This window comes from Equus asinus, chromosome 21, assembly GCF_041296235.1.
Source record: "Equus asinus isolate D_3611 breed Donkey chromosome 21, EquAss-T2T_v2, whole genome shotgun sequence".
In the NCBI taxonomy this organism is placed as follows: domain Eukaryota; kingdom Metazoa; phylum Chordata; class Mammalia; order Perissodactyla; family Equidae; genus Equus; species Equus asinus.
The window spans coordinates 56,238,367-56,260,230 of record NC_091810.1 but is presented as its reverse complement, the minus strand read 5'-3'; the positions used below and the strand labels follow the sequence as shown (position 1 = coordinate 56,260,230).

General features: G+C 40.2%; 1 protein-coding gene and 1 long non-coding RNA gene across 4 annotated transcripts in view; both read left to right on the top strand.

The window, feature by feature from the left end:
* The first annotated feature begins 233 nt into the window (after window positions 1-233).
* Window positions 234-3,234, top strand: LOC139041394 (uncharacterized). The gene is made up of 3 exons (XR_011496462.1): window positions 234-326; window positions 1,013-1,092; window positions 1,367-3,234. It is a non-coding gene; the product is annotated as an uncharacterized lncRNA (long non-coding RNA).
* A 1,712-nt stretch (window positions 3,235-4,946) lies between these two features.
* CTNNB1 (catenin beta 1) overlaps window positions 4,947-21,864 on the top strand; it is a 37,473-nt gene continuing 20,555 nt past the window's right edge. For all 3 annotated transcript variants that reach the window (XM_044754398.2, XM_070492978.1, XM_014836824.3), the window contains exon 1: window positions 4,947-5,087. The gene's annotated coding sequence lies outside the window, so the exon portion shown is untranslated. The remainder of the gene's footprint in view (window positions 5,088-21,864) is intronic.

Genomic DNA, 21,864 nt, shown 5'->3' with positions numbered 1-21,864 from the left:
AGCTGTTGCTATTATGTTAATAATATTTTTTATCACCACTGTATACAACAGGTTATGGCAATAATAGAACTATCTCTTTTTTTTGGCTTTCCCCTCCTGTCGTTTCCATTTTTCTATGTCAGAAGGGAAGACTGAAAGAAATTTAGGCAAATTAAGCCCCAAAGCGCACTATAATTTTCTATTTCTGAACCGATGTGTAAGAGAATGGGTAACTGAAATTAGCAAAGAATCACCCCACACAAAGATGGCGCGTGCAGAATTTGTGAAAGCGAAAAAGAAGACGAAGGAGAAGCAAAGGAGGGACGGAATACTGCGGTGCTGGGGTGGTGAGTGTTTGCATGGGGGCGGGGAAAATGCTGCAGTTTTCATGAAATAATAAGGTGGGGGAAAAAAGGCATACAAAGAGTAGGTTTTTCATTGTTTGTAAAATATAAACACAGATGAATTCTGTCTTTGGTTTGTTCATGCTTTTCACTCTGCACAGCAGGGATGTTCTTAAGAAGTTGCCCTCTGCGAAATTTCACTAAATGGGAACCGTGGACCCTGCATGATGGGATTATAATCACACCAGCCACTCCTTTTACATAATTTTTTGTTTAAGATCCAGTAAGACTCCCTGTTTTTAATATATATAAAGCAATAGACATGTATATGTCGATAAACTGAGGGTTTGCGTCCCTATAGCCTGGTGCAAGCTAAAACAAAAAAAACGGTGACACCACGTCTACAAATCTCAATGGATTCAAAAACAATATGAAAATTTTTAGCTGACAAGAACATGTCTGCTGCCTGCAGACCCTGCAATAGCTCACCATGTTGCCTACTAACCGAAAGATCAAAAATTATCGATTTCATGGCGCTGCGTGCTCTGGGAAGAAAAGCTACTTTAAAATTTGCATTGTTTAAGAAATGAGTTAAAAGAAAAGAATCTTTTTTTTTCTGAACATTTTGGGATGTGAAAATGGCTTGTTTTAACCTTATCCATGATTTACTATAATTCTATTATTTTTAGCAGCTGGAGTCCAGAAATGATTTTTTTCGATGAATTTAGGATTTTGCCGCAGTATACATCTGCAGTCCCAGAATCCTCCGGTAAGTTAATCCTTCTTGCGATGGGAAACGCCTTTAACCTTCTTGTGAATGAAATATCTGCAACCATTTTGAAATTTTTAATAGAGAGGGGTGTGTGTGTGTGTGTTTATGTTGGGGGGGGTATGTCTCCAAAGCATGATTTCCTAGCAATGCAGCGGCAATTGTCTTAGTTGTTAGAAACATATACCTTTGTGTTCTGTGAATACCATGGATGATGTCCCCATTGCTTCTCCTTCACACTTTCTATGGTAGCCATTAAAATGTACTTCCTTAGTATGGCAATGACTGTTGTGTCAAACCAATGAAGGCCTGAAGAACACATAACTCCAAGCATGAAGAGTGTTCCTGGCATAACCGAAGCGGCCATGAACAAAACTACCAGTGCTGCTGCCACCGCCACCACCATGGCCATCGCCTCCCACCACCTTCACTGCCCCTCCCTCGCTCTGCAGTGCACACCAGATGCAAGCTTTCCACAGTGGCTCTCTGCTGAATTTGCCCACTGGGTTCCTAGATTACTTCTGTGTGCAAGAATAGCCAACCATGTAGTCTGACAAGAGGTATTTACAACTACTTAGCCTGTTCAGCTGGAAAGAAATCAAAAGATAACACTGAACCCTGAGATGATGTATTGCAAATCAAAAGTCCCAATCCATAAATAGCCCACTTGATGAGCTGCTAAATGAAAAGCTGATCCTGATTATTGTCCAGTGTTTTTAGGTTGTCAAAAAGAAATATTTTTAACAGGCCTTCTTAGAGAGTCAGGATCTATTGTTTATAAATGCATGGAATATTATTTAGTCTTACCTTTCTGCTGGGAGAGGATTCTTCCCAAGGAGATTCGGATAGAGTCCAGAGGAGACCACACCCACCTTTCACTGTTTTCTACTGTTTCTGTTTACTTTCAAGTAGGGTGGATTAACAATTACAATTATACATTAATTTAAGGGACCTAATCAAAAGGAGCCAGTCTTCCATTTCCCTCTCTCTAAAGGAAGCTCGTTGTCTTAGTGCTCAATAAATGTTTAATTAATGGATTTGATAGAGTTAACTATCCAAAAAGTAAACGGACCTTCTTTACAGTGCTGGCTTGATTAATGTTTCTGTTGGAAGTGCAAAACAATCTGGGCGTTTATTTGCCTAAGGTGATTCAAAAGCATATGCCTTAGTGAAGGGATCCTTTACGTTCAGGTTCCATGTAGCCCCTGCTTGATATGCCAATGGTCTGATATCACGACAAGTAACACCTCCTCTGCTAAACCAGCTGGAGACACTTTGGTTTCTAGGAAAACAGCCTGAAATTTAGAACCATTTGTCTTTTGCAGTTTCACAAAATGGATTAATTTATGTCAAACCCAAGTGGCTGGCTCTAGAAGGAAAAGGTGTAACAAGATAACCAAGTGTATTTTATGAAATGTCTTGCCCAAGGTTAATTTTTTAAAATCATTTTTACAAAATTGCTTATTTCACCAACTCATCAGGTATTTTGATATTTATATTTCTTGTTGGTTTAATGATAGTATTTGTCTTCACTTCACAGAAGTTATTCATGTCATATTTTTGGTGAGACAATTGGAACAATTTCTGTTTTTTGAGAGAAGCAAATAAAAATTCTGAGTAATTTGTTAAATTCAACTAATTTGTTTTAATGTTAGTCACCCAGTAATTCTTCAGTACACTTAAATTTGATGGGAAAAACAGCTTGCTGTATTGTTGCAAATTCCACATTTCCTGTAATAACATGTGTTTGCTTAAACTATTACTAGGGATTTAAAAATCTTAATTCTAAATTTAGATTAAGATATCTAAATTACAGAAAAATACTTCAATGCTTTTGGTACCTGAATAGAGCAATACAAATATAGAAGAGTTTTATCTTTTAGAGGTTCCAATGATGCAAATATTTCCTAACCTGTTTAACAGTGTGCCTCATTCAGGAAAAAAAAAAAAAAAATAGAAGGAAACATCTGTACCAAAAAATCCTCTAATATTGATTAATCAGTCATCTGATTTTAAATGTATGACTTTAATCAAATCAACTGTACATTCTTTAACTCTGTATATGAGAATTAAAATTGGGGGTCCGTACCTGGAAATGCCATTTTACTCTTTCGAGTTTATATTAGAAACACTGCTTTGACGAAATACCTTTTCTGTCTATCTGTTTCAACTATGTGCAGCCAAGTTAACCACAACCATCATCCACACTTACTTCTACAGAATTACTAGCAAAGATAAAAATGAGAAAGTCATTTTAGACAATGGATTTCACTGAACATCATCTTCGTGTGTGGACTTTTTCCACTGCAGGGGCACACATGTGCTACAGTGATAGACAGCAGTTGACATTACCACTGTATATAGTAAAATATCTCTAAGATAGGAAAACAAATAGAATTATTTAAAGAACATGTCGTCCTGAAGCATTAGCTATGCCTAAAACTACATATCCTACCCCATGAGTGAACGAGTAAGTAGGTTTCCTGCTTGTACCTATGTATAAAGACCTATTGTTTGCATGCATTAATTACAGGGATAAAAGCCTCACGATAACTTTCACTGTTGTTTTTGGTAGCCTCTCCATTGTTTTGGAGGAGAAATAAGCATAAAACTATAGACTAGAGAAAGTGAATCGATCATCATTGTTTCAGCTTTGACGAATGCCAATCTTACTGGATTACACTGGAGACAAACCCAAGGGAAATGAAGACTCAACTTTAGCCTATTAAAACGAATTAGAAAATGTTTCTGAGGAATAGAAAATTAGTTTAAAAAAAATTAGGAGCTGCCTAATCGATAGTTCCTTCCATAAACAACACACTTGGATTTCTCAAATAAGTAATACCGTAGAAATGCACCTCCTCCAAAGAAAAATCCCCACCCAAAAAACTATTGATATGTAGTAGTACACTGGAACCAGACACAAATGGAATCTATAAGAATCAACCTAAGTGACAGGGCTCTAGAGCTAATCTATTTCAACATAGTCATTTGTTCACAGTAGGTACTCAGAGGACTTGTTGAATTGAGGGCTAGGCGCCCACTCGAACGGGAGTTCACAGCCCTCGGGAGTGAGGACAGCAGGCGGCTCGGCCCGGTAGTTCACTTCCAGATTCAGGCTGAGCAGCCGGTTGGGATGCGGGATACCCGATCCAGGCAGTGGGGGGCTTTAGAGTAATGTGCGGCTCGGCTGCGAGCCACGTCCTGCAGGGAGTGGGTGGCCCAGACCGCAAAGCCGGCGGAAGCCCTAACCCGCCCGAGTCCCCCGACCGACAGTGGAGCGGGGCGGGCCCCGACCTCAGCGCCCGCGCCGCCGCCGCCTCGGCCCTGAACTTCTGCCCTCTCAGGACCCGTGCCAGCCGCCCGCGCGGCCCCCGAAGGCCGAGGCCGGGATGCCGCCTCCCGCGGGCGGCGGAAAGTGCGCCGCCAGCCCCGCGTCGGCTCTCACGGTTCGGGGCACGCGAGGGGCGGGGGCGTCGGGCTCGGGACAGTGGAGGATCCCGGGGCCGCCCTCCCCCCACCCCATCCCATCCCGGTCCGCGGGGGCTCCGGCCTCCCCGCCTCGGGCCACGCCGCCCTGCGGTCTCGCGCGGCGGGGAAGCCGCGGGGCTCTACCCAGGGGAGCGTCCGGGGAACCCACGGCCGCCTCGCCCCGCCCGGGTCGTTCGGACGGCAGCCGGCAGCTCGGCGGCGCGGGGACTACTTTCCGCCGTCCGCCCGCGCCCCGCCCCTTGTCCTCGCGCGGCGGAACGCTCCGCGCTGCGCCGGTGGCGGCAGGATACAGCGGCTCCAGCGCGACTTATAAGAGCTCCTTGTGCGGCGCCATTTTAAGCCTCTCGGTCTGTGGCAGCCGCGTTAGCCCGGCCCCGAGAGCGGAAAGCGAGGGGAGGCGGAGACGGAGGAAGGTCCGAGGAGCCGCTCCAGTTCCAGCCGAGCCGCCACCGCAGGCCGAGGACGGTCGGACTCCCGCGGCGGGAGGAGCCTGTTCCCCTGAGGTGCTTGGGCGCTCCTTTCCTTACCCTTCTGGGGCTGCTCCTGTTCCCTCTTCGGAGCCAAACTTCGTCGCGGGCGCGCGGTCCCGGCGGCAGCTGGGAGCGGGGCTCGGCGCAGCCGGGAGCCCGGGTGGGGAGCGGGCGTGCGGGCTGGGGGCGCCGGGCCGGCGGCGGGGGCGGGCCGCGCCCGGGGGGTGGAGGGCGGAGGGCGGCGGCCCGGCCTGGGTTCCGGTCGCGCTGCGTCTCGGGGGCCCCGGGGGCGCCGCTTGCGGGGAGGGGGCGCCGCGAGGGCGCGTCGGGGCGCTCGGCTGGCCGGCGCGGGGGGGGCTGTGGTTTCCGTCCAGGGCTCCGGCCGCGGCCGAGTTTGGGGGAGGGACCCTGCGCCTCGGGATGCGCCGGGGCCGGGTTGGGGGGCGGGGTGGGGACGAGGGGCTCCGCCTTTCCAGCCCCAGCGGGGAGTTGGGGTCCGGGCGCTGGGCCTGGGACGCCACCCTCGGTCCCATTGCCTTGGGGATAGGGCCAGTGGACTTTCTGTCCAGATTACCTCTTTCGTTCTTAAGGACGAATTAAGAAAATTGTTAGTATTTTTTTTTTTAATGCCGTGCATATGTGAGTTTGGCACTGGCGCTTGTTTAAATGGAAGCAACTTTAAACCTTAGAGGAACCAAACTATTAGTGCGGACAGTGCGATGCGTCGGTAGGGTTTGCAGGTAGAAAATCCGTGTCTTGCACCTCTGTTTTCTTGTACCGTGTAGGTGAGTGAAAGCGGCAATGTGCAATGTACTGGGAGTCTTCTGGATTTATGGCGGTGGGTGTGAGACCCTAGTAAAAATAAGGGCGGGGGCGAGGGCAGCTTGCTCACTGTTTCTTATCGAGTGAACCTCGGGATTCAGCCTCTGACTGCTTCCAGAATTTTGTTCGTAGAAATTATTTATTCAAATAGTTTTATGGCAGCTAAACTTGATTATTCGAGCACATTTTCTTTTCAGCGGAGTGAATTTTTCCCTCGCCACGGAATTGCTCAAATGAAATTCAAGCACTGCAACTTCTTCCAGTGTTTTGTCTGGGGAGAGGACTTCGAAGAGAGACTTTGGAAGTTAAGTTCTCCCAGGCCGGTTTTGAATCCGCTAAACTTGAAAGCTTTGGCAGTTGGGTGTAGTTGTTTGCTTCGTTTTCTGTTCCCTTTTGGAGGGGGAGCATTGTTTCATACTTTGTATCTTCCAGACATCTGTGGTCTCCCCTCCCCCCCGAGTTTGTGAGTGGTGAATGAAGAGAGACCGGCCTGCTGGTATGCGGAGGTCGGCAAAAGGAAAGCGAGGAGTGGTTTTAGTGAAATGAGAGCTTTGTATCATGAATAGTGGTGGCTTAGACTAGACATCAACTTGAAGAGACGGCTATCCTTTGATAAAGACGAGGCTAGTGTTTTTCAGATCGCTAAGTTATAGAGTGTTTTGTCTGGAATTTAGGAAGCCATTTCATTATTGTCACTTGGTGAACATTCAGTACCCTCAGATGTCTTCGTGTTAATTTGTCTTCATCGTAAGAAATATTAGACGTAGCTTGAAATGTCGTTTACATAATACTGTTTAGTATCTGCTTAAATTAGTGACATACAGTACTTTGGAGGCTTTTTGGGGGGGGCGGGTCTGAACTAAGGATGCTGCTACATTTATTTTACTTTTACATTTAAACCCACAAAATCTCTGGACTAAAAATACCATTAAGGTTTATTTGAGAATATTCTTAGACAAAATTTGATTAATTTGCACCCAATATTCATTACTTTGACCTAGTCTTTGTTCTGAAGGCCATGTACAAGGACAAGGCCCTAAAGTGATGGCAACAGTAACTTGAAAAACTCGCAGAAGACTATTCTATAAGATTAAAGGAATGCTGAGACTATTCAAGTCCGAAGTCCTTGAGGGGGAAATAAAAACCAGCACTGGAAAGTTTAGGATAGCACGTAACTTAGAGTCCTTGTGGAGTCCTAGGGCTGAGATCCTCCTGGAGGCCAAGACAGTCATTTTAAATAGCTTTCAGGATAAACCAAATTTTTTTTCCTCCTCCTTCTCCCCAAAGCCCCACCAGTACATAGTTATCTATTTTAGTTGTAAGTCCTTCTGGTTGTGTGGAAAAACCAAGTTTTTAAAAATAAGGTGGCTAATAAAAAAGTGAAGCATTTAACGGTATTTGAGTGTCAAGAAGCACTCAAGAGTTTTCTTTCTTTTGAACTATTTACTTCCTTTACCAAGATTATTATGTAGAAAAGTGTATATTACAGTATTAAAACTTGTCAAACTGTGAATTGAGCTTTCTACTGTTACTAGAGATGACTGGAATAAAACTTGTTCATATAAATGAAGTTCTATATGCTTGTTTTCATAGACACTTCCCTTCCCCCCCTCCCCAAATAGGAAGGAAGCCATGAAGCAGGCAGATTTCTCTTAGGGTATTGAGATGTGGTACTTAACAAAATTGTCTACAGGTATCTTTTTTTATTGTTGGGAGGGGTGGGAAGAGGACCGTAAGTATTGTGGAAACTAGGGACGTGGAGAATTCAAGTTTGAATATCACTCGTTTATAGTTATAAGTAGCAGTGAAATTAGAACGCCAGAAATGGACTGCATAAATATAGTCAGCCAAATGAAACTTTTGTGTTGAAATGGAAAAATTCATTTGTCCAGTTATAGCATGCTTTTCTCTTTCGTGGTTTACTAGTTGCTGATAATCAATAATTGTAGATGGGTAGGTGGTAAATTTAAGTTTGTACTTTTGAGCTTGGTTGGAAGCATGCTTGATTGCTGCTAACCCAAGGCAGAAAGTTTGAATGCTTTGAGGGCAGGACAAACTTCTAATAAAAAATATCGGCAACTCTGTTGTAGTGCTACACATTGACTTGTGACATTGTTTTTGAAAACATTAGTTGCATTAACTTAGTTGTTTCTTGTAGCCCTCTTTTTATTGGGGATACAATATCTTTTGTTGAAACAGCTTGACTAAAAACATTTTTATACTATAAAAGTAAATAATAAATATAGATGAGGAGCTGCTTCTGATTAGTCCAGACCATGTAGCTATTGCCTCTTGTATCCTCATTGAGGGAATACTGATTTGCAGAATCAATTCTCATTCTTTAACAGACTATTGTTTATGTAATGCTTAATTGTGATTGTTATAGTTAACTAGGTTAATAGGCTAAAATAAATATATACTTGTCAGGTTTCACAAAAGGAAAATACAGTAGTCCCCCCTTACTCGAGGGGGATATGTTCCAAGACCCCCAGTGGATCCCGGAAACACAAATAGTACCTAACCCTGTTTATACTATATTTTTTCCTGTACATACATACCTATGATAAAGTTTAATTTATAAATGAGGCACAGTAAGAGATTAACAATAATAATAAAAAAGAACAATTATGACAGTACATTGTAGTAAAACTTCTGTGAATGTAGTCTCTCTCTGAAAATATGCTATTGTACTGTACTCATGATGATGATGATGTGAGGTGATGAAATGCTTACATGATGAGATGAAGTGGGGTGAATGACATAGGCATTGTGATGTAATGTTAGGCTACTGTTGACCTTCTGAGATAAGTTAGAAGGATCATCAAAAGGATCATCTGCTTCCAGACTGGTTGAGGACCACAGTTGACTGTGGGTAACTGAAACCAAGGAAAGCGAAACCGCAGATAAGTTGGGACTGCTGTATGTGTATGATTTGTTTTGTTTGAAAATGAGCAACACATTTTCGTTTGTTTTTTCATCACTTAAACTCAGGAAAAAGTTCTTTATTTCCTCTGTTTACTTAAGAATGCTGCTTTTGTGTTTCATGCAAGACTGAGCTTGACTCAGGTTTGAAACCTAGACCCATCTGTGGAGGCCTGAACTCTGCTGTGCTCGAAGGATGTATATAATCTGCTTTCTCCCTAAGGAAAAAGAAGCTCTTAAAAGATAAAGTCAATCACGTTAGGAACCCTTGTTTAGAGTTTAACTACCTTTTTGGATTAGTGAATTGTGGGCATCTCTTCTTTTTAGAGACATTCCCCACTCCCAGAGTCTCTATCAAACTGATTGAGCAGAGTGAGAGTAGTGTTAGGGCATGTTTTCATTGCATGCTTCGGTCATGTTGAGTGCCCTCCAGTGGATATAACGTAATGCTTGTGATTTTTTTCCCCCTTGCAAGTTTGTGTGGAATATATTTAGGAATAGTTCCGATGAGAGAGCATCAATCAAAAGCCTTTTGAATTCTAGAATAATTTATTCATATGAACACTGCTGATTAAAAGGTTGGCTTGAGAAAATGTCATCTCAACCAATGTTTGCAAGAGAGAGGTCAAAGTTAAATTAGGGATTAAATTTTATTTAAGTCACTTTAAATAGGCAGTTCTGTTTAAATATATGATCATGATAAACCAAAAGCTCAATATAATAATTTGGGGGTAAAAGATCTTAATATTTAGCCATATTAATGAATTACAGAAACAAATTCTCAGAAAAAGTTAATGAAGAAGTGAATTGTCAGTTTGTCTAAAATCTATTAGTAAAACAGAGTAAGTGCTCAACTCAGTTGTATTATCGAGGAATATTATGTCTGTGTTAGGAACTAGATGGAAACTAAGCTAATTGAGTCAGTTTTATGTGAACTCCAGAATATAATGCGCTAGTGACTATAGGGTTTTATCTGTATAGAGTTTTGGGCTATGATGCACTATACCAATGTTTTGCCCTTTAAATTTTTCAATAAAAACCTTTCTCCATCCTCCTATGTTTAAAGTTCTTGCTATTTCCATTAGTGACATTATTTTCTGAAAATACTTGTTTCAAATCAGATTCTGATTAGTAACAAATGAAGCCTATTCTAAATCATCTTTTGGAAGTCAAATGGTCATTTTACAGAAAATTCTGAGTTTAGAAGCTTTTTTTTCTTTGTCTTCCATAATGGGTGGTTGAAATGAAATTAAAAAGTTGGTAGAGTAGGGAGGGAAAATGACAGTATCACATCTTGCTCCAATTTGCTCTTGAAAGTCAGTATAATTTTGCAGAACCATTGATAATGATTTTTGACTGTTTAAGAAATGTATTATTGTTGTATCTAATTTTTCTTGACAAGAAGACCTCATGTAAATGGTTATTTCAGAATGAATTGTGTTCCTTCATAAAGAGTTGTCTTTGGAATTAGTAATGTCCAAGTTGATACTTAGTATTTGCACCGTTTTCTGTCTATAGGTCATATAGCTTCTGTTCTAGTTTTCCAAGATTTTGATGAGATATAAGACTAGATTTGAAAGTTCTTTTAAAGATAATGCACATAAAGCTTAATGAAAAAAAGTCTGTCTATTGCAGACTTAATTTATCTCTTGAAATTGGCTATTTGTCTTCATTAATAAGTGTACAACAATTTGACAGTCAAAGTAAGTGACTAAGATTGCTTTCACAAGCCATATAGTATTGGTCTTATGTTACGGTGGGAATGGCTGCTCAGTGTCTCCAGGGCCACGCACGTTTGAAGAGCACATGTCCCGTCTAAGTGGCCATCCTCAGCAGCTTCAGCCGTTGTGTGGGAATATAGAGCATGTTGTCACCTCAACTGATTTTTTTCCCCCTCTAAGAGAAGGAGGAAATCCGGATTAATGTGCATCCCTTGATTTGCACATGTCAGTGAATGAAATTCATGTTTTAAGACACTATTCAGCACAAATTAAATATACCTATTAGCAGCCTATTGCCAGTTTATAACGTCTGCAGTAGTTCCATTTGAAGTACAGTTTTTTATAATGATTCTACTAAACGAGATAATATGATCCTGTGGATTTCTATAACTTAGGAAATAATATTATTAAACTATTAGGTTCATATTTAGGTATTTGAAAAATGCATTGTATCAATTGATTATAGTTTAGGAACTTAAAAGGGGGTTCATATTATCAACTTGTTTGTGAAATCTGGGAAACCCACACTTTCAAGTTTAGGAATTAAGATGATTTGGGTCAAGGAAAAGGAGGAGAAATAACAACTTATTCATTACTTGGTCATCTTAACTGTAGTTTTTTAAAGTGTATTTTTAAAAGAGGTCTCAAAACAATCTGAGAAGGCACTTAAAATGCTGGGCAAATTCTGGCTATGTATACACAATCATGTCAGCCTGAAATTTTATTGATGTCTTTAAATCATATCCTGCTTTTCAGCCAAAGTTTGCTTTTCTAAGATAAACTATTGTCAGACTAGATCCAAAACTGAAAAGCAAAGTTTAGATGATGAAAAATTAATTAAAGTTTTCCTTAAACTAGTGGCATACTGCTATTTGGTCAGAATAAATTTCTGCAAGCAATTTAATAGATTTCGGTTAAATCTTTTGCTGCTAAGGCGGAGTTTTTCATTTCCAGAGTTTGAAAAGTTGAGTGTTTAGTCTTCAAACTACATGTTTAAATGGCAAACTCTGTCTGGACTGAAAATGCAAACCATAGGCCAACACTGGTTTTAAAAAGCATCATCTAGGGGCTGGCCCGGTGGTGTAGTGGTTAACTTTGTGCGCTCTGCTTTGGCAGCCCGGGGTTTGTGGGTTCAGATCCTGGGCATGGACATACACACTGCTCATCAAACTATTCTGTGGTGGCATCCTACATACAAAATAGAGGAAGATTGGCAGAGATGTTAGCTCAGGGACTATCTTCCTTCCCCCTCCCCTCCTCCAAAAAAGCATCATCTGAAGATAGTGTTGTAAGCTGCAGTTGTTTCTATATGATATGGTATAGCATGCAAGTAAAACTGATCAGTGGACTTTTCACATAACATTTATCCCAGAGATACTCACCCCCTTGCCTATTCCACAATCCCCGTGTAAGTTTACAGAGCCACTGTAAAGTTTGTCTTGTAATATTCCAGAAATTTCCTGCCTCTGATTTCTTTTGAACTTGTTGAAAAGGCAGACCCTCCCTCCCACCCACCCCAATAACAGTTTGAAGAGTGTGAACAGCTGGATTTTGCTGGGGTGAAACTGCTTCATAGCTCTTCCCATTTGGTCCCCTATTTATTTCCATCTCTTAACTTCTTCTCTCATATTCCCATGATTTTACTTGTGATTTCATAATTCATATACTACTGGACTGATATTTTCCTTTTAACTGATTTTTTTTAAATTAAAAAAATTTTTTTTTAAAGATTGGCACCTGAGCTAACAACTGTTGTCAGTCTTTTTTTTTTTTCTTCCTGCTTTTTTACTCCCCAGATCTCCGCAGTGTATAGTTGTATATTTTAATTGTGGGTCCTTCTAGTTGTGGCATGCGGGATGCTGCCTAACCGTAGCCTGATGAGTGGTGCCATGTCCTTGCCTGGGATCAGAACTGGCAAAACACTGGGTCGCTGAAGCAGAGCGTGTGAACTTAACTACTAGGCCATGGGGCTGGCCCTCCTTTTAACTGATTTGTGACAGGTGTGTTAAACAGTTAAAAAATTTGGGGTGGGGAAGATGATATTTTTAAACCATTTAAGTTTTTTCAAGTTCATCAGTCCTCATGGCATACAAATTATGTCCATGATTAATAAATCTTATCTTAAATGCTAGCAGCTGATCTAACTTGAAAGTAAAAGATGTGCAAAAGCTGAAGGGTTAGTTTAATAAGCTGCTTTTATTAACAGGGTTTTATGATAGCAAAAATAATTGTGATATATTTGTACATATATACACAGTTCATTGTACATTATCTATATAAAAATATGCAAAGTTAGGTTTACTGCAAAATTTCTTGGGAATGCAATTTGAAAACTATCTTAAATGATTGTAGTAATTTCCTGCACTGAGGGATGGTGGTGTAAATTGTCCTACCCCCACCCCCTTTTTTTAGGTATAATTAAGTGGTTTGGGGGTAAGGGTGTAGGGAATGAGTCTGTCTTTGAAGTTTTGCATATACTAGATGAATGCCACGTGTATAAGGGAGGAGAAGGGTTTCTTGGAAATATTTTTCAATCCCACTAATGGAGGTTTCCAAGTGGAGTTCCATTCCCCTGTGTAGAAAGTGCTGACATAGACACTTAAGTTCTTTTCTGAGCTACTTGAAAGAATGTAGCAATGTCAAATATTACTTACATGTAATAGTTCATTTAGATACAAAAGTAGACATAACTGTTATATAGGAAACATTGTATGCTGACAAAGCGCTCTTTGGATAGATTCATAAATTTAGTCTGTTTTCTGGCATTTTGCTTAATTTTAAAGTTTGATTAGTTTTTAAGCCCACTGTTTTATTAAATTTTTTTATTTGATATCTTTCTGTAGGAAAAGCCATTTGAGAATATGAAATAAGGTTTATATTGTTCTAACTCCTAGTTATGAGTATTCTGTGATCCATTCATGGAGTAAAACTGTTATTTTGTATCTGATAGTTATCCTCTTAGGGCACTATTTCCTGCCTTAATTCTAGCATTTTTTCCTGGGTCCTGAATCAGAGTGCCAGCCGTTTTATTCCCCGTAGAAGGAGAAATAGGAGGCTAGAAAGTTTAAGAGATTAGAAATCTGGAATACCAGAAGATTGGGAGTCACTCATGAGACAAAGTAATGAATGTTAAAATGCTATTGTTGATAATTGGAAGCTGGGAAATACTAAAATTGGGTTCTTTTTCTAAGAATACTTATTAATCATGCTTGAAGAATGCTCTGACTATATGCTAACAGACCTCAGGTTTCTCCTTATTGCCATTTTACCCCAGATCATATTACATTTCTCTAGAAAGCTCAAAGACAGGAAGACTATTTAACCTTCTCTTTGCTCCTCAAAGTCCCCTTTCCCCCATCAGAAGCTAAGCTGAGGAGGGGGAAGGCCAGCCCAGTGGTGTAGCAGTTAAGTGCGCACATTCTGCTTTGGTGGCCCAGGGTTCACCGGTTCAGATCCCGGTGCAGACATGGCACCACTTGGCAAGCCATGCTGTGACAGGCGTCCCACATATAAAGTGGAGGAAGATGGGCACAGATGTTAGCTCAGGGCCAGCCTTCCTCAGCAAAAAGAGGAGGATTGGTGGCAGATGTTAGCTCAAGGCTAACCTCCCTCAAAAAAAAAAAAAAAAAAAAACTAAGTGGGAACTCCTTCACCTTCTTATCATCAATCTGCATAGAGGGTCCATCTCTATAAAGGAGGAAGTATTATATTCCGGTCAGAAGCCAGTCCTGACACATGCCTTTTCAAGGACTTTGTTCCTTTAGTTGTACCTCCTCTTCTGTATTACCCTTATCCCTCCAGATTCTAATCCCATTGCTTTTTTGATCTCCACGTCTCACCTTTTATCATCTCCTGAAATCCATTCATTGTGACTTCTAGAACTCATAGTCGTTAGCAAATCCCTTTTATTCTCAATCTGTTCTGGGAATGTTCCCTTCTCTTTCTTGCTACAGTTGTAAGCTAGTGTCTCTCCTGCTAATGCTACCTCCCTTGCAGCTCTCTCAAGCGGTAGATGTTTTCCCTTCTTGCACACCTTTTACTGCTAAAGCAAGAGTCTTCTTTGTTCCTCATTGTCACTTTTTGACCCTTTTTTCCCAGAACTGCAAACTTTGACTCTCATGCCATTCTACCACCCACTACCCCTCTTTATTTTAGTCATCTACCAACTTTCCTGGGTCATTTCTTTTCCTTCCTTGAACATTTTATTAGCTCCTTGCTCACTGTCTTCTTAATTTCTGCCATAATTCTTGATTCTTAGTGATACCAGGGTCCATGTAGAGCAGTGCTACTCAAAATGTCATCTGGGTTGTGAACTCTTTGTAACCAGTATGAATTGCGATAAGGAGTTTGTGCCGGAATGTAAATCATCTCTGTCACTAAGTTCACTGTTTAGTTCAGTTGACTTTTTTTGTAGCAAGACTTTTTGCTGAAGGAAGCAGTATCTTAATTTATAATCTGGCGTAAGTTCCTTATGGTGTCATGGTACGGCACTTTGAGTAACATTGATGTAGGGGATGCTTCCAATATTCTGGCCTCTTAGTTTCTTCATTTCTTCTCTTCCAGTGATCTTATTTTTCACTCTAATTCAACCACACATTCTCATTGTCGTATCCTAGAATACCTTGTCTTTTACCAATAACTTCCCCCTTCCCCCCACCCAGTATCATTTCACGTGTCCCACTCTTAGTCCTCTAGTAAATACTTTCAATTCCAGTGGCCCTTCAGCCCCACTGGAACCTACAGTCTATCTATCCATCTAAGCTTTTCAGTATCCCTCACTTTAACCTCTACCCAGCTGAAATTTCACATTGAATCATAATCACTTTCTTAAATACACTCTCAATAACCTTGTCCCTTCCTGGCTTCATGCCCAGTGGTCCCTAGTCTATTAGTTCACCCTCCTTTATGACTGTTCCTTAATTTTTTCTCTCTTTTGAAACCTCCCAACACCTCCTCCCTTATCTTCACTCTCATGTAATTCTGTTGCTATTTTCACTAAGCATAGAATAATTGAAAGAATTTCTCCATATTCCCATATCTGTGACTGTGGCCTTTACCTTCTCCTCTGTCACTATGGGTGAACCATAGTGTTCCAAGATAAGGACAACCTTTTGTACACTGGGTCCCATTCCATCTTGCTCTCAAGAGTATTACTCTGTCATTCTCCCTTCTCTTGCATCGTTGGTTTTTCCTTCTTACTGGCTCTTCCCATGAGCATACAAACATGACACTCTTTATGCTATTTTTTAAAAAAAATCTTTTCTTCCTGTCTCCCCTTTCACTCGCTATCCCAGTCACTTCTCTATACAACAAAACACCTTGAAACAATTGCTTATATGCACTCTCTCCTCTTTTCTGTTGAACTCCTACCAGTGTTCAAACTTTGTACCGTGTTATAAATTTCCAGTTCTCAGCTCGCTTAACCTACTAGTAGCATTTGGCACAGTTGCTTGAAACACTTTTTCAGTTGGCTTCTAGGCCACCATGTCTGCCAGCAGATTTTCTTCTTACCTCACTGGCAGTTCCTTTTTAGTTTCTTGCTTTTTCTATCATCTCTTACTATTGGAGTGGCTGAAAGTTTAGTCCTTCAACTGCTCCTTTTTCAGTTGTCTCATTACACTTCAGTTTTGTAGCTTTAAACAGGTAGTATTTAATCTATTTCCTCATGATTTCCAAATTTATATCCCTAGCCTGGATTTCTTCCCTCAACTCTAGATGCTAATATCTAACTGTTTTTTCAACAGTTTAGGTGTCTAAGAAGCATCTCAAACTTAGTTTATCTAAAACTGAGCTCCCAATTTCCCCTAAAGCTTCTTCTGTTAGTCTTTCGTAAATGCAACTCTAGCTTTCCAGTTACTCAAACTTAGAACCTTGCTGTTCTTCTTCTTCTTCTTCTTCTTCTTTTTTAAGATTAAGGGCACTTGTACTAACATCTGTTTTCTTCCTTTTTCTTCTTCTCCCCAAACATCCTCCGCCCCACCCCACCCCCACATAGTTGTATATTCTAGTTGTGAGTGCCTCTGGTTGTGCTGTATGGGATGCCGCCTCAACATAACATGATGAGCGGTGCTGTGTCTGCACCCAGGATCTGAACCGGCGAAACCCTGGGCCACCAAAGCGGAGCATGCAAACTTAAGCACTTGGCCACAGGGCTGGCCCCAAAACCTTGCTGTTCTTGACTTATCTTTCTCTCACACTCCACATCCAAACCCTGTCTGCAAATCATGACTACTCTCCCTTTAAAATATATCCAAAATCTAACCCTTTCTCCCGTCTTAATCTTTTGCCTGAATTACTGCGAAGGCCTTCTAACTGGTCTCCCTCTTCACACCTTTGTTCCCCTTAAATGTGTTTCTAACACAGTAGCCATAGTAGTCCTTTTAAAAAAATAGATCATGTAACTTTTACATTCAGAAACCTCCGGGGACTTACCAGCTCATTCAGTAACAGCATAGACTTCTGCATGGTCAAACCACCCTCTTTTATTACTTAACTACTTTTCTCCTCTCACTCCTTGTCACCCATGCTGGCTTTTTTGTTTTTCCTCCAGTTGGTCAAGCATGCTCCATACCATGGCTACTTCCTCACCTCCTTCAGGCATTTCCTTTCCATCCTGTTTAAAAGCTCAGTCCTTCCCCAGCTTCCTATCTCCTTTCTTGCTTTATGTTTCTCCTTAGCCCTCATCGCTGTCTAACATAATAGATATTTTAGTTTTTCTTTTCTTTCCTTTTTTCTTAGCCTCCTAGAATGTAAGCTCCAGGAAGACAGGGATTTTTGTATCCTTCACTCGTTTCTTCCCAATGCCTAGAATCGTAGAACATAGTAGTTGATCGGTAAATATGTGTTGCCTGAATGACTTTTAAATCTTATCACCTCATTTTGGGTCATTCCTAGTAGCATACAAGTATATTCCAGACCTTTGTGCAGGTGGTTCCTTCTTGTCATCTGTGGCTCATGTCATATATCACTTCCACATTGGGGTCTTCCCTGTTCATCCATTTTGACTTTGTCATATTATCCTTTGGTTTGTGCACTTAGTCATACTCTGAGGTAACGTCTCTTTACTTGCTTGTTCTTTTCAACTCTCAGAGTCTTGTCCTGATTTTCTATCCCTGGTATCTAGAACAGTGTCTGGAAGTTTGGTACTCAGTAAAGGTTTGTTGAATGGGGGAATATCCTAGAATTGGACCACCTTTGGTTGTCTCCAGCTAATGCCCCATTTATTTTTCTCCCTTTCGCAGCCTGAAAGAGAGATCCTATGGACACAGTCTCCACTTTTGATCTCCCGTTCCAGTTCATGTTCTGCTTTCATTATTTGAGTGAATGTGCTTTGGCTGAGCTCACTCCTGTACTTCCATGTTGACCAGTCAAGTGGATGCTTTTTAGTTTTGGTCTTGCTGGACCACTCAGCATTTGCTGCATTTTTTTACTTTCTTCCTTCTAGAACAGCTCTATGCAGTAGAACTTTCTGTGACGGTGGAAGTGTTCTTCTACATCTGTGCTGTCCAGTATTGTGACCACCAATTACATGTAGCTGTTGAGCACTTGAAATGTGATGATGTGACTGGAGAGCTAAATTTTTAATAAAATTAAATTTAAGTATAGATAGCTGCATGTGACTTAGTGGCTATCATATTGGGCAGTGCCATTCTAGAAACACTTTCCTCTTTTTTCTTAAATTGCACTGAACTCAGTAAGTATCACAACCTAATTACTCAAGCCAGACACCTAGGAGTCATCTTTAATTCCTGTCATCTACTGTAGTTTTTCTCATCTACTCCAACCAGTTTGTCAACACAGCCTGTTGTTTCTACCTCCAAAGTATTTCTCCACTCTAGCTACTTTTTGTGCCTAGTGCTACTACCACAGCCTAAACCACCACCATTTATCACCTAGACTATTGCTTTAGTTGCTCTACTGGTTTCTGTTCTTTCTTGTCCCCTTTCAGTTTTTTCCATTATAGCCAAAACCACCTTTTAAAAACTCACATGGGATCTTCTTATTCACCTGCTCATAACCTTTCATGGACTTCAGTGGCACTTAGAATAAAAGGTGCATTCCTTACCAAAGGCTAGAAAGTCCTACATGTTCTGGTTATTTTCAACCTCATCTCATTGCACTCACCCTTTCCCACTGTAATTGAACCACTCTGTCTCAAGAATTGGTTGTTAAAAGATGATCAGGTGTTTCTTGACTGTAGGATCTTGCCCATGTTATTTCTTGTTTCTGGAATGTTCTTGAGACCTTTTCCAGGTCTCAGCTTGAAGGTTACCCTCAAGAAGCGTGTGGCCACTCTAAGTAGGACCTTCCACTTGTCCTTGTGTCATCCCACTCCCTTCTCTCACTTGTTACTTATTATACACTTAACACTCTGTAATTGTTTGTCTCCTTATCAATTCAAGGACCATGTCTGTTTTAATCACCACTGTATACCCAGAATCTATTACACCTCCTGGCATGTAGCAGTTGCATAAAAATTTGTTGAGTAAATGAATGAAATCTATATATACATTGTGTTTATGCTATTGGTATTGCTGTGTCCTGGAACTGTTGAGTACGTAAATGAAGGAATTGTGGAATAGAAAATCTCTTTTGATTAACATCACAGTTTGGTAAATTGAGAAAACAAAAAGCAATATACCAATGGAGCATTCATGTGTAACACCAGGTTATGACTCATTTGTGGGTGTCACAATAGAATGGAGATTTGGAACTCTTCCTTGAGGTTCTTTGTATAGAGATAATGAAAGCAGTCACATTTCTCTGGACATAAATGCTTCCTACGTCACTTCACTTTCTGTAATATTCTGCTGCTCTTCCTAAATATGAGAGAGCCTCATAATTATAAGACCTATTACTATGGTAAGGCTGTCAAAGGCAGAAAAATGTCCTTCTGTTTGGGAGAGTAACATAAACTTATGTGTCACTGGGGGCAGAATGTTGCTAAAGATTAAGTAAGAATCTGTGTTGTCTTAATGAATAGATGCTTCTAAAGGAGCTGATGTGAGGGTTACTCTGTGGAGTCAGATTTGTTTTTTTTTTTAACTTGGGTTATTAATTAATTAATTGGTTAATGTTATAGATAGAGTTGGATCATATGGTTTGTCTATAGCTGTAGCCCTTTACTCGGGGTGGCAGCGTCAATGTGGATATGTATGACACCTTAAACAAGTAAACTAGAATGCCAGGGTCCTATCCCACCCATACTGATAGAAAACCAGGAGATGGAGCCTAGTCATATGTATTTTTTAAAGCTCCAGGTTAGAACTATTGGAAAGATCTGATTGCCACTATTAAAGGATTCTTCTGGCAAGCCTGGGAATCTTTGTATTTAAAAAGATTTTTAAAGACATGTATATATCAGGTCAAATTCTGGTTTAGCACATACCTGGTGGTAATGACCTGAAATGTTTTCCCAAAATAACTGGTCTTGATATGGCTTTCATATGTCATTTGGTTGAGGTTCATTTTCCACGCAAGCTGTTTTTGAAGATACTTAGGGGAAAAAAGTGTATAATCTCTCTTAGTAGCCTATTAACCCACTTAAAAACCCTTTCTGTTATTGGTTTTCACATTTAGATTTAATGTACTTAATTAAAATGTAAACTCACTTGTGTTTGGTTTGTTCTCATTCAAAGTAGGTAATAAATATATGGGGGGGGGCCACCTACTGCCTGCCACCTTTCATATGGCTTGAGAACTAAAAATGTTTTTTTACATTTTGTTATGACTGATAAAAAACCAAAAGAAGGATAATTTCTCATAACATATGAAATTATGTGAAATTCAAATTTGCAATTTCCATGAATAAATTTTTATTGGAACACAGTCACGCTTGTTAGTGTGTGCATTGCCTGTGGCTAGTTTCACACTACAGTAGTTGAACAGAGAGCTTATGACCTACAAAGCCTAAAATATTTACTATCTGGTCCTTTACAGAAAACGTTTGCTGACCTCTGTTCTAGGTGAGATACATTCTTCGTAAATGAATCCTTCATGTGCCTACAGGCACATAAGAAGTCTCTTAGGTTATATATATCACTGTTGGCTATCTAAGCCTCTGTATTACATTTTATTTGTTCTGTTGTCTACCTTTTGAACATTTTTCCTATTGGCACATTCAGTCCATCAGATATTTAAGAGCTTAATATGCTCTAAGCACTTCGGAAACAGTGAAGAAGTACAGTCCCAGCCATCACAGAGTTGAGTTACTGAGTTTTTCTTTTTCTTTTTTTTTACTGTGAGTGTGCTTGGTATGGTGGGGAAGGGAAACTTGTAACAAGTGGAGAAGAGGAAGGTCATTGTTATGGGGTGTAAAGCAATGCATTAAATTATTTCAGGAAGTCATTGAGTCCCTGCCATTAAATCTGCCTATAGCCTGAACCCAAAGATTAACATCTAGAAACTTTCTTGAAATAAAATCTTCAATTTACATGGCATAGTATACTCATCTTTGAAAATTCTGCATTCCTTGTTAACAGTGGTGCTGTCTAGCTAGGCAGAGAATCAGAGTACGGAGTATACAGTGATTCAAATCTTAGAAATACTAATTTTTTTTGCTGTGGTCACTGTTCAAACAATGTAGTTCTTTATATTAATTTGATACTTTTATCTCAAAATTGCTAAGCCTTCTCTTGCATTGATCTACAACGTTCATTATTAAATACTAATTGTACCTTTGAGATGGTGGTGGGATATATGATTTGATTGAAAGGGCGCATGACAGCCAAACAGACCTGGATTTGAATTTTAGCTGAATAGAGTTTATTAGCCATACTCCTCTATTAACTGCTGCTAGTCACTTTTTTCATCTGATAATTTAGGGAATGTTGTCTACTTTATGAGGTTGCTGGGAAGATTCAATGAGGTAACATTAGGCTCAGAACTGAAGTTGCCATGCATTTTAATTATGCTACCTTGTTAAGTATGTCAAGGGAAAAATTAGATGTTTACCTGGTGTTAGAAGGCAACATCCTAAAATTATTTTGTAAAAAATATTATTTAAAACAATACAAGTGATTTAATTAAAAATCTGGCATACTTTGTGATGCATTGATTCTTAGAATACTGCCACTTAAATAGAGTAAGAACTGAATGAAACTTTCTATTAAATTACTAAAATTAGGAAATTAATTGATAAAACTAAATGACACTTGCCTAAATATCAAAAAAATTGCCATGTTTGATTTCCTTGCTCTTAGAAAACGTTGGCACTTTTTTCTTTTTTTTTTTTTTTTTTTAGCAATTTGTTTTTGCCTTAAGGTACTAATCGTTGGCTGAGTAGTTTCCATATTTCTTTTGCAGAAGGCCATTTTATAGACCACTTAGGTTTTGTGCCTAGAAAC